At 42.9% G+C, this 18,891-nt stretch overlaps 1 pseudogene; it reads left to right on the top strand.

Moving 5' to 3' along the window:
* The first annotated feature begins 988 nt into the window (after positions 1 to 988).
* Positions 989 to 1,106, top strand: LOC124709507 (annotated as a pseudogene).
* The last annotated feature ends 17,785 nt before the right edge of the window (positions 1,107 to 18,891 follow it).

Raw genomic sequence — 18,891 nt, 5'->3', positions numbered from 1 at the left:
GATTCCAGTACGCCATATGATTCTTCTCTATTCTGGCCACAAAACCCTATTTTTCAACATAAACTTCGTTCAATGTGGCGGCCTCACGCCTGGATGGATCTGTACACCTGCATGGCACCACCGACTGTACCGGTCGACGTCAGAGCCATCGTCTTACTGCACAGAACCGCCCGGTGACCCACGTACTGCTTCCCGCGGAGTGCATCCTTTACTCGGCCAAACAGATGCAAGTTGAAAGGTACCAGATCCGGGCTTTAGAGTGGATGAGGAAGAACAGTCCAATAAAGTTTTGTGAGCTCCTCTCGTGTGCACAGACGTGTGAAAGGCCTTGCGTTGTCGCGGAGAAGGAGAAGTTCATTTGCATTTTTGTGGCGATGAACACGCTGAAGTATTTCCCTCAATATCCTGAGGGTAGCACAATTCACTGCACCATGAGAGAGGACATCCAAGGGAATAACTCTTCAGAGTCCCAGAAGACCGTCGCCATGACTTTACCGGCAGATGGTGCGGCTTTGAGCTTCTGCTTCGGAGGGGAGGTGACGCGGGGACACTACATGGATTGCCGTTTCATTTCCAATTCTATGTTTCATTGCCTGTGACGATGTTTGACAAAACATTGTCACCATCAACCTCGAAACGCGCAAGCAACTCCGCACAGGTGGTCTTTCGTTGCTCTTTATGGTCTTCCATGAAGCTGCGGGGAACCCTGCGGGGCCGGCCGCAGTGGTCTAGCGGTTCAGGCGCTCAGTCCGGAACCGCGCGACTGCTACGGTCGCAGGTTCGAATCCTGCCTCGGGCATGGATGTGTGTGATGTCCTTAGGTTAGTTAGGTTTAAGTAGTTCTAAGTTCTAGGGGACTGATGACCACAGATGTTAAGTCCCATAGTGCTCAGAGCCATTTGAACAATTTTTGAACCCTGCGGGTGTCTTCGACCATAAACATAGTAGACTGGCCCTGACGTCATTTTCGTGGCTCCAACATCTCTGGGGCAACGGCCTTGCCGCAGTGGATACACCGGTTCCCGTCAGATCACCGAAGTTAAGCGCTGTCGGGCGTGGTTGGCATTTGGATGGGTGACCATCCTGGCCGCCATGCGCTGTTGCCATTTTTCGGGGTGCACTCAGCCTCGTGATGCCAATTGAGGAGCTACTCGACCGAATAGTAGCGGCTCCGGTCAAAGAAAACCATCATAACGACCGGGAGAGTGGTGTACTGACCCCACGCCCCTCCTATCCGCATCCTCAGCTGAGGATGATACGGCTGTTGGATGGTCCCGATGGGCCACTTGTGGCCTGAAGACGGAGTGCTCAACATCTCTGGGCTGAAGTCACGTGAATGTTGGCAAAACATGGTTGTTTCATGTTGCGCTTATGGGTGTACTCAGCGTTTTGTCGGGGGAAATGGCATTACATTTGCAGATGCGTTTATTGAAATCTGTTGAAGTGACTTTTATATGTTTTTTACACTTGAAATAGAGTACCGTAAATTAAAATGTTGAAAGTGATGCCTGTAAAGTCAGACTCATATTACATTCTGAAAAGTATCTGTGATAATTCGGTTACAGAAGTAAGTATAATTGTTTCTCGTTCCTACTCATAGGTTCCCTAAGGATGAAAACCGAAGGCAGCTTTGGATACAGGCCCTGAAACGGAAAAACTTTAAGCCATCTGCACATACGCGCCTTTGCTCGAAGCACTTCACGGAGGAGTGTTTTGATAGGTTAGTTATTATTTACAATGTATATTTATAATTTATATTTACAGTGTCTGTCATTTTTAAACCTAGGTTCCAAAATTATTTTCTGAAACTTCAAAGTCTCACCTTTCATCTAAAATGTCATTTTTTAAAAATGATAGTTTAAAGTTTTGTAAAAATAGTGGGAACTGAACCTTTGAAGTGCACCTAAAATTGATACTCTAAAATGGACCTGGTACCTGTAGTTGACATAATTCCCATATCTCATTTTCTTTTATAAGTGACTAGAGCTCAAAACGCGGCGAATCCAATGTTTAAAGTTTTGACACGAGCCCACTCTTACTGTTTAAAAGAATTTTAACAACATTTTACTTTAATTGATAGTTTATAGTAATTTCATCCCGCTGCCTACCAGCGTGGCGTTCGATGTATTTGTTAGATTTTATAAATGGTACTGTGAACAAATCCAGGTCAAATGTAGTTCTGGCATAATTTTTCGCAAATAAAATAGTAATTTTTGTTGGAAACGTTTGGCAATTAATTGAGAAATGTGGGGAAAATACGATACAAACATAGGATGGCAGACCGCTGATTTGAAATCCCGCCACGTTTTGCCAACAGTCACGTGGTTTATGTTGGAGCCAGTCTACTAGTATCTATGGTCGAAGGCGGGCATACACTTTGGAGTACCGCAACTAGTGTACGAGTGAGTCAGCGCTACCAACAGAGATGTCCAATTGAGCAGCGAAGTGTTTATTATCCGTCGATAACCCCGAATGAGTGTGTTCGCGCGTTCCAACACTGCAGGATTGACAGCTGTGTGCCACCAGCGGGCACGCGACAGATCGAACGGGTCTGCGCGACGTTGTTGCGATGATGATACATGCCTCACCAAAAGACTCATCCTGCTTTTGTTCACTTTCATGTCGCCGGATACATTCCTCAAGCGTCTATGAATTTATGCGACGCTCTGTTTTTCCGCCAAAAGAAACTCAATGGCGGTCTCTGCTTGCAACGCACCTCTATTACAGACGCCATTCTGTCGGATACGTTTGTTTCTCACCACTGTTTGTTTGAACGTTACTTCATTTATCCTCAAGCTTGGTACTTACTTTTGGAAAGCCTTATACCTTTCCCTTCGGGTGCAGCCTTCCGGGTGCAGCCTTTAAAAATTTATCCCAACAGTTAGAAAGACAGCAATAGTTTCTCGTGGACTTCACAATACGGCTAAAAGTGGCATTTCTCACAAATAAAATGACTGACTGATACCCACTTGACAACCGATCTTTCTAGCATTATGTAAATGTAACAATTAGAGTTACAATAGTTATTGTTGAAAGCCACAAATGTTTGTCAGTACTAGCCAAACGTCCACTAAGGAAAATGTAGTTTCGGTAAACCAGTTGACAGATTTTGCTCGTGAAAATGTTGTAATCCAGCTCTGTGCTCATTTAATGGTTTGTTTCCGTCTCCACGCGAGTCATCTAAACACGCAGGTTAACGCCTTATCGTCCTCCCCGTCCTGATGGCAAATTTAAACTTTTTCTGCTATGACTTCATCCGACGCTCAGATTTACGCACAGCATCTGCCTTACAGATTCCAGTTCTACCTTTTCCAGATACACACCATCTACCTTTGAAGCACAGAATAATAACTTATTCTACGACGTGTCGGAATTGCAGCCGGATCACGTTGACTCCTTGCCATAATATTTTGGCTGGCAACCCTCTAACCGTCTTCAGATGAGTGTGCGCCACTGGGGACTGCTAGCTCCCGGGGTCAGCTTCATAGCAAAAATTGGCGCAGAGGCGTATGCACGTTGGCGCTCGTCACAGGAGCGTCCTCCGTCAGAATCCGCACCCTCTATAAATACTGTTCCATTTTCTTGGCGCGCATGTGCATGGGTAAAGGTGAAACTACATCTCCGTCCTCCGTCAGAATCCGCACCCTCTATAAATACTGTTCCATTTTCCTGGCGCGCATGTGCATGCGTAAAGGTGAAACTACATGTTCGTCCTCCGTCAGAATCCGCACCCTCTATAAATACTGTTCCATTTTCCTGGCGCGCATGTGCATGCGTAAAGGTGAAACTACATGTCCGCCCTCCGTCAGAATCCGCACCCTCTATAAATACTGTTCCATTTTCCTGGCGCGCATGTGCATGCGTAAAGGTGAAACTACATGTCCGTCCTCCGTCAGAATCCGCACCCTCTATAAATACTGTTCCATTTTCCTGGCGCGCATGTGCATGTGTAAAGGTGAAACTACATGTCCGTCCTCCGTCAGAATTCGCACCCTCTATAAATACTGTTCCATTTTCCTGGCGCGCATGTGCATGCGTAAAGGTGAAACTACATGTCCGTCCTCCGTCAGAATCCGCACCCTCTATAAATACTGTTCCATTTTCCTGGCGCGCATGTGCATGCGTAAAGGTGAAACTACATGTCTGTCCTCCGTCAGAATCCGCACCCTCTATAAATACTGTTCCATTTTCCTGGCGCGCATGTGCATGCGTAAAGGTGAAACTACATGTCCGTCCTCCGTCAGAATCCGCACCCTCTATAAATACTGTTCCATTTTCCTGGCGCGCATGTGCATGCGTAAAGGTGAAACTACATGTCCGTCCTCCGTCAGAATCCGCACCCTCTATAAATACTGTTCCATTTTCCTGGCGCGCATGTGCATGCGTAAAGGTGAAACTACATGTCCGTCCTCCGTCAGAATCCGCACCCTCTATAAATACTGTTCCATTTTCCTGGCGCGCATGTGCATGCGTAAAGGTGAAACTACATGTCCGTCCTCCGTCAGAATCCGCACCCTCTATAAATACTGTTCCATTTTCCTGGCGCGCATGTGCATGCGTAAAGGTGAAACTACATGTCCGTCCTCCGTCAGAATCCGCACCCTCTATAAATACTGTTCCATTTTCCTGGCGCGCATGTGCATGCGTAAAGGTGAAACTACATGTCCGTCCTCCGTCAGAATCCGCACCCTGTATAAATACTGTTCCATTTTCCTGGCGCGCATGTGCATGCGTAAAGGTGAAACTACATGTCCACCCTCTGTCGGAATGAGTGCTTGCGGCGCTAAAAACAAACGTCAGATGTTTCCAGACGTAACATTATTAATAAAATGTTTGCTTTCTCAAGAAATTAAAGAGACTACCGGGTCCGAAGCATTATCTCAGCTATGACGCCGGCTTCTAACTGGACCTCATGATCTCTTTCGTTTCTATACAATTGTAGATCATTAAGATCAGAAGGTACAAAGTCATAAACATTGAGTCGCGTGTAAGTAAAACTGCAGGGCCAAACTCGCTAGAGATGCAGGTGAAGTATGTGAGCAAATTTGTGTGAAATATGTTAAATATAAATGAAGTATATTTGACATGTGCGTATGTGTGCAAAGCCGTGGGTGACAAGCTAATCCTAAACCTATGGAACGATTTCTATCAAATTTGGTATATCTATTCGGTATTTCTATTCTGGAAAGAAATTCTATAGGATTAAGAACCACCAGGCGAATATTGTGGTGAGCATCATAAAGTGGAGAGAGAAGAAGGGAGGAGAAGATGGACACAGCAGTGAGGGGAAAGGAGGAGATGGACAAAGGTGGAAAGAAGAAGAAGAAGAGGAGGAAATGGACAGAGGGGAGAGGAGGAGATCAACAGAGGAAAGTGGAAATGGACAGAGACAGGGGGAGTAAGAGGTGGGCGGAGAGAGGGTGAGGAAGAGATGAGTATAGAGAGGGTTAGAAGGAAATGGACAAAGAAGGGTAACAGGAGGAGATGTATAGAGAGAGAGAAGAGGAGGAGGCGGACGGAGAAATGGAAGAGATGGGGTGGTGGAGGCAGTGAAATCGAGGAGAGAGAAGTAGATTGAATTACAGGGGCGAAGGGAGACATGGACAGATACTGGGTTAGTGGAGGAGGTTGGCAGAAGGAGTAGTTGGAGGAGATGGACAGAGAGGGAGCGAAGGAGGACAGAGGGATGGGGAAGTGGCAAATGGAATAATAAAGATAGGAAAAAATAAATACCTATGCAAAGCCAGTTACTCAGCTAGTGATATATAAATACCGAAGAGTCGAGAACGTTGAGAAATAAAGATGTGCAACACCTTTCTCGGAAATGTAACATTGTTTCGAGAATTAACTGCAGTTTCTGTTCGAGAATTCGGTGATCTTCTTTGAGCCGGGCATCGTCGCTGGAGTACCTGAGATGTACAGCTTGCCAAAGCGCGGCCCGCACACAGTAGCTCAGGGCCGTCTGTCGGCTCGCGTGACGACCCGTCGCACGCCGGCCTGTGTTCTCCGCTACAAAATTCCGGCACCGCGTCATCGGGCGGGGCCTGTCGCCGCTGGGACAGGCGGCCGACGTGTTGACGCTGGCGGACGCATGTCACCGGGGGGATGGACAATGACGTCATCCCGCGGCTCTGCACAGGGGCGTCTGCTAATTAAGCAGCGTGGCGCGGCCGGCTGATGCCATGTTTTACAGACTCCATTCGGTTTTACAACGTACCAGACGCTAGTCAAAAACTTTGCGTGTAAGCTGTCACCACCACGTTTCCTCAGGCATTATCCCGTATGTGTGCACATGTGTGTGTGTGTGTGTGTGTGTGTGTGTGTAACGAGCGAACATCGACATGGCGGATATGAACTGGCGCACTCGTCGTTACCGTACTGAACAAGATTTTGAGCATCGCACTGTTTCGCGTTGTTGCTATGTCAGAATACACCAGTTCAGCATATGAGACTCACTGTCTCTAGTGTTTTTGTCTGGTAAGAGGCTGTGACGGTTCTGTACAACTTTAATTACCGTATGTGCGGGGGAGTAATGAAAAGTAATACCTCCGATTTTTTCTGAAAACTCATGACGGGTTTTAAATACAAGAAACTTTATTAACATTCCAGATATTTATTATTCACGTCTACATAAATTGAGGTGATAAATGTAATGGGATAACGATATGCACATGTACAGATGCCGGCAGTACCGCGTACACAAGGTGTAAAACAGCAAGTCATTTGAACTGAGTTGATTTATGTGAACATGTTTTCGACCCGATAATAGCCGCATGACTGGAATTAACAGACTTAGAACTCGAAATAGTGGTTGGAGCTAGACGAACGGGACATTACATTTCAGAAATCACTAGGGAATACAATATTCCGAGGCCCACAGTATCAAGAGTGTGACGAGAATACCAAAATTAATGGATTGCCTCTCACCACGCACAACGCAGTGGCCGAAGCCTTTACTTAACAACTGAGAACAGCGGGGCGACTGCATAGAGTTGCCAGTGCAACACCGCGTGAAATAATCGCAGAAATCAATGTGAGACGTACGGTGAACGTGTCCGTTAGGACATGCATTGTCTGCAGCACTTCTCCTGGCTCATGACCATATCAGTTGGACCCTACGCGTCCTTATCGGATGAGTCCCGATTTCAGTTGGTGAGAGCTGATGGTAAGGTTTGAATATGGTGCAGACCCCACGAAACCATGGACTCAAGTTGTTAACATGACCCTGTGCAAGCTGTTGGTGGTTCCATAATGGTGTGGGTTGTGTTTACGTAGAATTGAGATGGTCCTCTGGTCCAGATGAGCCGATCGTTGACTGGGAAATATTATGTTCAGCTATGTGGAGACCATATGCGGCCATTCATCGGCTTCACATTTCCAAACAACGGTGGCATTTGTAAGGATAACAATGTACCACGCCATCGAGTCACAATTGTTCACAATTTGTTTCAAGAACATTATGGAATGATTTGACCACCGAGATCGCCTGACATGAATTCCATCGAACATTTGAGGAGCTCGGCAGTAAACAATGGTAAGGGACAGTCTGCGAGAAACAGAAATATTAGTTGTAAAATGTCAGAGATGGCATATTTCATTCATATTAGTGAAAAGCTCCACGAAAAACACCGATAGATGGCACCACTTTGTTAAGTTTCAGATTTTCGCTGTTGGCAGCCTTTTCGATTCGTGTGCAAGTAAACAATGGCAAGTGCCTAAAACATGGTGGCAAGTGAGAATGAAGTGTCCAATGTTCGTTTGAAAAACAAGCTTTTCAGTGAGTGCGGAGATGACCTGGATACTTATGAGTCTGGTTAAGACCCGGAATACGTTCCTGAAGATAAAAGCACCTCCAGGGTTGTTGATGATCAGGCTAATATGAATATTTATTTTGCAAGTAAACAGTGTTAAGTTGCGTCCCTTAACATTATTTACATGACAATGTGATGCCAATAATGTTAAGGGCTGTTCTTAACACTACTTACTTTCCGTAGTAAGAAATCCAAATTAGTTTCCTATGAAGTATTACGGTATCTGTAAATGTAGCTATTTGTTCATACCTAACCTTTTAACAGCAATCGGTATTAAGTTACGGATCCGTTACTATGGAGTATCTCTATTCCAGATGCTTATCTTTTTCAAAAAATTTTTTCTAGATAAGATGTTGTAACCTCCCCCGCAAAAATTATGGAAAATAATTAAATGTGAATCGACATCGTGCTGTAAAACGTAACCTCCCAGCAGAAATAAAGAAAATTCTATGATAATGAAAACGAGCCAAATGTTTGCTCCCCACAAAAATTATAGAATAATAATGACCCAACGGTAAACTCGACACAAAAATTGAGAAATGAACATTAATCATTAAACCCACAATAATAGGGCAGCATCGCTGACCTTAGGCCCTGTGCAATAATGAATCTGATAAATTGATTCTGGGAGCAAAACCATAGGAAATATTGTTTCAATTGGAATGATTCTTTTCTTAAAAACGATTGCTTTGAAAACAAAATTATTATTGGGGCATTTCTTGAACAAATTAATTACAATTAACATACATTACATTATCAGACGTGCGCAATGCTGCTTCATTACCTTATTTAACAATATACCTCGTCCCGAACCTTGACCAGAGACCCATGTCGACGCCCGCCCACTTCTCACACACAACTACCTACTCGCAACTGAACACTCGCGCGGTCAAGCGCAGACTAGCCACGATAAATAACTCTCTGGTCAGAGATTCTGTCATGCCTCGCCATCGCTGTACTGAATACATACATGTTTCAATGTGTGGGAGAATGTCAACGTGTATGTTACATAATGAAACCTACAGTGGGTGTACAGTTTTAGGCGTTTCATTATTCTTAGAACTGTGCAGAAGGTTAATCTTAAGACTTTGATTTTCTTTTAGGTTCAGAGGCTTCTTGGAGGTAGATGTTCCTCAGAAGATGCATGCGGTAGTGCCAATGATGAAACAGACACTAAACATGTTAACGATCTCAGAGCATACGGAAAGGACGAAAGAGGCTAAAACGTGGCAGTGTGCAAGAGCAGATGAAGAAAAACAAATGAAGGAAAGCAGTTTACCGTTGTGAAGAAAAAAAGGTTAGGCCCGCATTCGAATGTCCTAAAAAATGTTTCCAACTTATTAACGAAGTAGATAAACAAATATTCCGATATTTCTGGGAAATGAACTGCTATGATACTCAAAATGCTTACCTACAAGGTCGTTTGCGATCAAAAACTATTATCCGAAAGAAGACTTAAACAGGAGATATCTAGACGCATTCAAACAATTCTATATACAGTGAAAGGTGGCGGAAAGGGAGCCGTTTTTTGCAAAATTTCATTTCTTAACATTCACGGACTGCGGGCCGCGGTGGCCGTGCGGTTCTAGGCACTTCAGTCCGGAACTGCGTGACTGCTACGGTCGCAGGTTCGAATCCTGCCTCGGGCATGGATGTGTGTGATGTCCTTAGGTTAGTTAGGTTTAAGTAGTTCTAAGTTCTAGGGGACTGATGACCTCAGATGTTGAGTCCCATAGTGCTCAGAGCCATTTTGAACATTCATGGACTTCAGAAAAATGAAGGGAGTGTGGAAACTATCGTGAAACGATTGAAAAATGGAACCGTTTCACCTACTTCTGATGGCAGAGGTAAGCATACCAGTCATCCTAGAAAATATTCAAAGGATGTCATCAACGACGTTAAAGCATTTATTGACAAACTTCCAAAGTATAGGAGTCACTATAGTTGAAAACATTCATCGCGAGAGTACTTAAGTATGGAATATTCCATGCAGCTCTGTTATGACAAGTGCGTCGAGGAATGTCAGTCGGCAAGCAAAAGTTCGGTTTCTATAGACAAATTTCGACGAATATTTACCGAGGAATTCAATATAAGTTTCAAGAGCCCTAAAATGGGCACCTGTCAACAGTGTGGTTCAATTTATGTAGCAATCAAGCATGCTGAAAACTGTAAAAACGAAACTGAAGTACATGCATTGCGAATAAAGCAGGAAGTTCACCACCGAAAAGCAGAAGCTGGGCAATTTGCAATACGTGAAGCAATGGAAGTAGAAAAACAAGACAAAAATGTTCGTGTAATCACGTTCAATTTCAAACAGACACTACCCACGGGTAAACTGTTTACTGGGACAATATTTTATAACCGTAAAATATGGTGCTATAATTTTAGTGTCCATTCTTGAGCAGATAGCCATGGAAATTTTTTTTCTCTGGGATGAAGCAACAGCTAAAAGGGGACCAAACGAAATAGTAAGCTATTTAAAGATGTATTTTGAAAAGAGTGACATCCGATGTGAAAAACTGATTGCGTTTACTGACAACTTAGGAGGACAAAACAAGAATTGGACCTTAGTGGCGTTTTGGCTATATCTGTTTAAGTCTGGTCGCTTCAGATACATCGAGCACACCTTTACTCAGGCTGGACATAGCCTGACAGAGACTTTGCTCAGGTGGAGAAAAATGTCACCTCATATCATCGAAGTGTTTATGGATCTCATCATTGAGAAAAAGTTCTAAGAACATCCCAGCGAAAGAAGCTATTCAAGGTAACTCAAGAGCGTTTCTACAGCTTCTCTGCACTGAAACAGGTGTTCCACCAACCAAAAGCATCAACTGCTCAATGCAAATTCAGTATTAGAAATTTTGTTCGACTCGTATTTTTTTCTGAGCTACAAAGTCACCAACATTAATGTTTAGTGATACATACAATGATTACCTAAGATGTGTTGCCTTATAAAAACGTGGAAGACCTGCAAGCAGCTCTTTCCTGACAGAGCTTAAACCGAAATAATCTGGGCCTCTTCCTATTAAAGGAGACAATCTAAGAGACATTTTCACAAGCTTAAAATGGATACCTCTTGTATGCCATGATTGGTGCAACTCACACCAAGCAGAAGGAGGTACTGCGCTTCAGCAACAAGAGGGGGAAGAAGAAAGATAAACAATCATGTGCTGAGAAAATAATGTTTTAAGTAATATAATAATTCTAAGTAAATGCATTGAGAATAAAATGTTTTCATGTAAAAAATGTTAGGTAAATGTGTTGAGACTACAATGTTTCGAGGAAATGATGTGTTCTGAAATTTTGAGAATTTTTTTTCAAGTTGATATTGCATACTGCAAATATGTAACTATTGACGCTGTGTAATAAAGCAATGCTGTACCCGGAAAAAAATTTGATTTTGTGTGTATTTCAGATGTCTGATTTATAGGATGTTATTGAAGTATTTGTGATGCGTTTTGTCAGAACTACTGATATGTACATTACCATTTTTTACTGCCGAGCCCTTCTTTTATGGGATATAATCGTATGTAAGCTCGGCACAAAATCCCGCACCGGCAAGACATTCGCAGCATAGCTCAAGATTCCTGCAGGGGACTTCCAACGACGAGACCATGCCACATCGAGTTGCTGTACTACACCAGGATAAAGGCGATGTGACCCGATACTGGGAGGTATCCCAAGGCTTTCGTCACCGCAAGTCACCCTGGTCAGGGACACGTTTCTCCCGAGTGACAAGTTTGTTCTCATTGTAGAATGCGTGAGTTTATTGACACAGCCAAAAGTTCAACTCTGCTTGCACCGCTTCATGACTGTGTTGTCTTGGAAGCTGTTCTTTTAGCGTTGGAGATCGGATGGGGCCAAGTTGGACAATATAGAGGATGATCGATGGCAGTGAACCCAAGGTGTCTGATTGTTACAGAAGTCATGGGGCTCGTGAGTGGTCTGGCATTGTCATACTGGCATTTGCATGTGTGGACGAAGTCTGCAAATTTGTGCTTTCAGTTTTTTGCGGTTCGAAACTCGATTACAGCAGGCTGTTTCTCACGCTACTGTATACGAAGGACGTCCAGAAGGTAAGTTCCGATCTGTCGCTAAATGGAAACCACAGTGAAAATCCGATGAAGTTTGGCGCAGGTGTGTTGGACAGTGTCTCTAGTATGCCCGTCTATCGCGCTGCGTCTTTCTTTTTAGTTCTGAGCATTCAAGGAGCACATAAAGATACCTAGAACAATAGTGTCTCCCGCCAAGTATGATGGCCTGGTGAGAAATTTCGCCTGAGCTATGCAGCCAACATTACATAAGTGTCGTACGTTTTCTTCTTCAACACAATTCTCAGCCGCATTCTGTATGGGCAATGCAGATGCTCCTGCGTCGTTTTCAATTGGAAATGTTTGATTACCCACAATACAGCCCGTAATTGCCTCCCTCTGAGTTTCATCTCTGCTCACATGAACCGCTGGCTATGAAGACAACATTTTGGCACAGACAACGAGCTGTAGGCCAGCGTAGAGAATTGGCGAAAAGTACTAGCGGCTGCCTTCTGTGACGAGGGCATGGGGAAGTTGGTACAGCGCTACAACAAATTTATAAGTAGGAAGTCGACTATATAGGGAAGTATCTGGAAAGTGTAGCTAACTCTCGCAAGTAAAATGTTTCTGATTTTCACTGTGGCTTCCATTTAACGACCGATCGGAACTTACTTTCTGGACAACGAAAGTATTTACGTTACCCACCGTTACGTTACTCGCTACAATTTGGAGCCCTATAGTGGAGGAAACCACTTCGCGACTCTCCGTGTCCCACGAGAATGGGCTCTATATCGTTGTGTGACCAGAAGCAAGGTTGGGACAACATAGCCTTATGCTGACAAATATTTCTGTCATTAATTTCACAATTACACAGTCATATCATATATTCCACAAATACCACTAATTTTTACACCATGAATTCACAACATTTTTACCGGCAGCAGTACTTTTTTCCAAGTACATACGCTCAGAAGAATTCCTGATGTTTCATTCCTTAATTATAAGCCATTCGAGTTTTTTTCTTTTTCTCTTTGTTGAGGATCGATTATTGTTATTTCCATAGCCTCTGCGGTACCTAAGTTTCATACCAGTATAAAACATTCTCGGTTTAGTTGTGTCAAATTGGGATAAAATCCATAGCATTCGACGGAATACTGATCCTGGCAAGAAGAGGTATAAGATCTGTTCGCCGACATCCCAAGAACTTAAACGAGATTCTGCGTCCTATTAACGACAGCATCGATCTCACTATTCATGGAATGCCGTAGATTACTTGTGAGTGTGGATGCAATTACATTGGTTAGTCTGTCCGCTCAGTTATCGAAGACTGTGCAGAAAACCGGCAAATCGAGTAATACAGAAATCAGCAACTACTCATGGTCTTACATATGAAAATAGAATAATGTTTGACTAAACCGAAATCTTGTCTCACGCGTCTGTACACTGGTGTTCTGTTATTAAAGAAGCAGTAGGAATTAAAACGAGCGATAGGAGCTACGACAGGACGGCGGCTATAATCTTAAAATAATGAGTGGAACGTTGAGAAGAGACAGAGGAATCCGCTCAGTTACGTTCCTACGAGAGCGCTACCGTCACAGAGGGGAGGGGGGTGGGAGGGGAGGAGGGGGGGGGGGCATGGACACAATCTACGTCAGCACGACGCAGTGACAGCGTACGCTGACCAATCGGAAGCCGTCTGTGGGGTATAAACGGTCACAACAGCAATCTCGACAGTCGGTTGTTCCCAATGCAAACGACGAAAGATTTTATCGAAAGCTCGAGATTGTACCCAGAATTAATGGAAGTAAACTGAAAATGTTTTACACAAGAATGTCGTCGCGGGAATCTTCGATCTCATATCTCAGATTCCATGCTAGACTCGAGTCCTCTGCATCCTATGCAACTAGCAAGAAGACCACAAGACAATCGATGACATTTTTTATATTTGTAGTATGTGAATTTCAGAACTAAATATCAATCATCCTAAACAGGTAGATGCAACTCTCAAAACATTTTCGAGAAAATGGACTCTGAAGTTCTCCGAGAATATTTAATATAGTCGAGCATCTTCAATCCAGTAAAAGTTGCGATGATTTCTCGATGAGATTTGTGACTCTGTGGCAGAATGCTTGCCAGCCACAAGGGCGTTCTGAGTTCAGTTACTGGCTGCTATTTTTAAATGAAGGTGCGTATTCTACGAACATTTGCCAGAAACGTAGAACACATAAACATTAAAAAAACAAGAAAAAATAAGTCAGTAGATCAGCAGACTGGTAACCGATGGACTAATGGATCGAGTCTCGTTTCGGTAGTTATTTTTCCTTTTCTTTCTATTAATTTGAACACCTACGTCAATTAAATATAAAATTAATCAATTGCATGCTTACTGAAAAATATATAATTATCATTTTTATACTTATTTCTAATTACATATCAGGCAAAATTTTAGTTTTCATTACAAATATAAATTTTTTAAATGAGATTTTATAAATAAAAATTATTAAAAATTGTTTGCATTAAAAAACAGGCACTATAAACTAAATTAAGGAGCAAAAACGAAAAATCATATATTATTAATACGGACTGTAGGTAGTATTTTACACCACGTATATGGTCTCACACGAGCCAGTGTGGTAAAACACTGTCAAAACATGGAAAACAATAATTTTCACGGCATCGAACACACCGTAAAAAAGTTGCATTTTTACACGTTTCCTCTCAGCTCATATGCAATTTTCGTGAAAACAATAATTAGATACGTGCTGATTAAAATATATTTGATGAATTTTATATTTAAATGTCTTATATATTCAAACTGAACGAAAAAATAATGACTGAAACGAAACTCGAACCTTTTTTTAAAGTTTATGTATTTTAAACTCCACGGAACTGGTCATATAACACAGCCTTTGTGTAAAAATTTGGTTAGCCAGGAATGTAACCTAGGCCGCCCATGTGGTAGACAAGCACTCTACGTTATCGCCGCGTTGTTTTAGAACAGTTAGTCTAATTCTGAAGACGACGCTCATAGTAGCGTAGAAAAGAGGTCAATTTTGACTTAATATTTGTGACCGAGGGCTTATTTGTTCCAATATAATTGTCAAAAGCTTTCTCTAAGTCTACAAATGCTAGAAACGTAGGTTTGCCTTTCCTTAATTTGTCTTCTAAGATAAGTCATACGGTCAGTGTTGCCTCACGTGTTACAACATTTCTACGGAATCCAAACTAATCTTCCCCGAGGTCGGCTTCTACCAGTTGTTCCATTCGTCTGTACAGAATTCGTGTTAGTATTTTGCAGCCGTGGCTTATTGAACTGATACTTTGGTAATTTTCACATCTGTCAACACCTGCTTTCTTTGGGTTTGGAATAATATAATAATTCTCGAAGTCTGAGGGTGTTTCGCCTCTCTCATACATCTTGCTGACCAGATGGTAGAGTTTTGTCAGGGCTGGCTCTCCCAAGTCTATCAGTAGTTCTAATGGAATGTTGTCTACTCCCGGGGCCTTGTTTCGACTAAGGTCTTTCAGTGCTCTGTCAAACTCTTCATGCAGTATCATATGTCCCAGTTCATATTCATCTACATCCTCATCCATTTGCATAATATTGTCCTCAAGTACATCGCCCTTGTATAGACCCTCTATATATTCCTTCCACCTTTCTCCTTTCCCTGCTTTACTTAGGACTGGATTTCCATCTGAGCTCTTGACATTCACACAGGTGGTTCTCTTTTCTCCAAAGGTCTCTTTAATTTTCCTGTAGGGAGCATCTATCTTACCCCTAGTGAGATGTGCCTCTACATCCTTACATTTGTCCCTGCTGAGCCATTTTACACTTCCTGTCGATCTCATTTTTGAGACGTTTGTATTCGATTTTGCCTGCTTCATTTACTGCATTTTTATATTTTCTCCTTTCATCAATTAAATTCAATGTATCTTCTGTTACCCAAGGATTTCTACTAGCCCTCGTCTTTTTACCTACTTGATCGTCTGCTGCCTTCACTATTTCATATTTATAAGTTACCCATTCTTCTTCTACTGTATTTATTTCCCCCATTCTTGTCAATCGTTGTCTAATGCTCTCCCTGAAACTCTGTACAACCTCTGGTTCTGTCAGTCTATCCGGGCCCCAGCTCCTTAAATTCCCCCCTTCTCGCAGTTTCTTCAGTTTTAAATTATAGTTCATAACCAATAGAGTCCACATCTGCGCCTGAAAAGTCTTACAATTTAAAACCTGGTTCAGAAATCTTTGTCTTACCATTATATAATCTATCTGAAACCTTCCAGCATCTCCAGGCCTCTTCCATGTATACAACCATCTTTCATAATTCTTGAACTAAGTGTTAACCATGGTTAAGTTGTGTCTGTACACTTTTGAAAGGAGTGGGAATACGTGGGAAAAAGTAACTGCCCAGGTACGAGTAGCACTCACGGACTGCGGGATCCGTATAAACTTCATTACGTATGTAGACAACTCATCCATGCGGGGAGTAGAAAAGTTCGACGATTTCTGGCCGTTCGCAACATCGTTACTGGCAAGATATCGATTCCAGGGATTCCAAGACATTCGAAAGTGATTTAATTTCTATTCTTACGTTTGGCAACAAATGACAAAGAAATACTTCTTTCGTTTGATGCAATTATAAATTTATAATTTTCGGTTGTATTTCCTTTACTTGTGTTGTGAAACCTTGCTCCTTGTCAAATATCGTGATTCTATGTCTCAACAGAAAGTACCGTATAGGATTGCAAGAGTGAGATGGCGGGTATCAAAATAGTGACATAAATGGTCGTATCTTTTGACTGTATTGACATAGAAGCCTACTTTCATTACACCACCGAGGTTCCGTAGACCTCCGTACGTGACATAAATTTAAACTAGGCGCGTTGCTGAGGAAAAAAGGGGTCCTAACTGACGGATGAACAGACAGTCTGGAAACAAATAGAAAGAATGTTTCCTGTGATATAATTACAAATTAACAATTTTCGGCTTTTTACTTCGGTTGTACTGTGAAACCTTGCTTCTAGCCAAATCTTATGCTTCTGGAACAACGCGAAGTATCATATAGATTTCGGTAAGTGAATTTTCGAGTAACAAAATGTGTGATATAATATATGTTTTGACTGCATTGACTTGGAAGCTTAATCTTTTTACACCACCGAAGGATTACAGATCTTAGAATGTGACATCAATCGCTGCTTGATACGTCTATCAGTTTATGAGAAAAAGGGGTCTTAACAGTCGGACGGACAAACACATAGTCTGATAACAAATGACAAAAAAGGTTTTTCATATGATGTTATTACAAGTAAACAATTTTCGGAGTTTTTACTTTGGTTGTGGTATGAGACCTCGCTTCTTGCCAAATTTCATGAATGAAGACAAATGGGAAGTACCCTATACTAGATTTTGATGAATGAATTTGCTAGTACGAAAAGATGTGACGTGAATGGCCGTATCTTATTTTTGCATTGACTTAGAAGCTTAACTTTTTTTACATCGCCAAAGAACCATAAACCTTAACACGTGATAGAAATTTCAGCTTGATTTATATACTTGCTGCTCAGAAAAAGAGATTTTAACAGTCGTACAGACAGACAAACAGACAGATGGAGAACAAAGTGCTCCTGTAAGGGTTCTGCCTTTATTGATTGGAGCCCGAAATTTTAAAAATGAAATGAAATGGTGACAGGGCATTGATGGCCGGTAGTCACCATCTGGAAAAATTCGGCCGCCGCGTCGAAAGTCTTTTCAATTGACGCCACATTGGGCGATTGCGTGTCGACGATGATAAAGCGATAATGACAACACCCAGCCCCCGAGAGTAGGAAATCTCCGAGCGTGCTGGGAATTGAACCCGGGCCCGCTGCATGGCAGTCAGGCGAGCTGGCCACTCAGCTAATGGGACAGAAGGCACCATAAAAATGACATTTTGTCTCTCACGAATTTATCCGTATACTGTAAAGATATCAGAGGTGGCTTGTAGGAAATAAATTGGATGTTTAAAAGAAGATTGTGCAGTTGCTTTGGAGCGATGAACGGCGACGCCAGAGTAGTGGATGGTGTGCCTTAGACATAGGTGTGTTTGCCGAGGTGGCGGCCCCCTCGGGGCGAGATAAGAAGGGCGGCCGCAGTTGGGCTGCAAGTCACGCGGTAAGCGCGCCAGACGAGCGGGCCCCGGCGCCGGCGCCGGCCGGCTTTTATTCCGCCTGTCTCGCGACAGCGGCGCGCCGTTTTTCCGGCCGCATTAAGTGATGTGCATCGGCGCGGAAAAGCAGCGCGCCGCTGTCCGCCCGCGCTGCCCGCTGGACCGCGCGGATGGATGCCGGCGCGCCGCGGCGCCGCCAGATAGCCGGGGTCGCGTGTCCGGAATAGCGAGCGCCGCCGCTCCCACCAAACGGCAGAATCCCTCCTGCCCGGACGTACAGAGACTGAGGCGTCATCTCAGCGGGCATGGGCGCTGCCGTGCAGGAGGCCCCCGATGAAGATTTGACTGACTGAAACCAGTATGCTGTACTGGACGGCTAATGTTGCACAGAAAGGAATGTAACATCCGATGCGTAATCAATATAATGAATAAAACTTTGGACATAGATGCTAAGGTTCAGTGACCGTGTCAGAATTATATTAGAACAAATAAGCCTACGGTCACAAATATTGAGTCAAAATTGATCGGGTTTCGACGCTACTATGAGCGTCGTCTCCAGAATTAGACTAACTGTTCTAAAACATATTAGGTATATAATACATCAATAAAATTAAAGTTTGTACGTGCTGCATCTTTTCCAGTCAGTACAAACTTTAATTTTATTAATGTATTATATACCTAATATGTTTTAGAACAGTTATTCTAATTCTGAAGACGACGCTCATAGTAGCGTCGAAACCCGGTCAATTTTGACTTAATATTTGTGACCGAGGGCTTATTTGTTCTAATATAATAATAAATAAACTCACATGAACAAAAGTTTGCAAAATCACCCCTTTGTTTGGAAATCCGTCGCACAAAAAAATAAGGATTTCATCATTACGTGCGCTATTGTTGACACTA

This window comes from Schistocerca piceifrons, chromosome 7, assembly GCF_021461385.2.
Source record: "Schistocerca piceifrons isolate TAMUIC-IGC-003096 chromosome 7, iqSchPice1.1, whole genome shotgun sequence".
NCBI classification, from domain to species: Eukaryota; Metazoa; Arthropoda; class Insecta; order Orthoptera; family Acrididae; genus Schistocerca; species Schistocerca piceifrons.
Note: the sequence above shows the minus strand (reverse complement) of the source record. Positions and strands in the feature narration are given on the sequence as shown.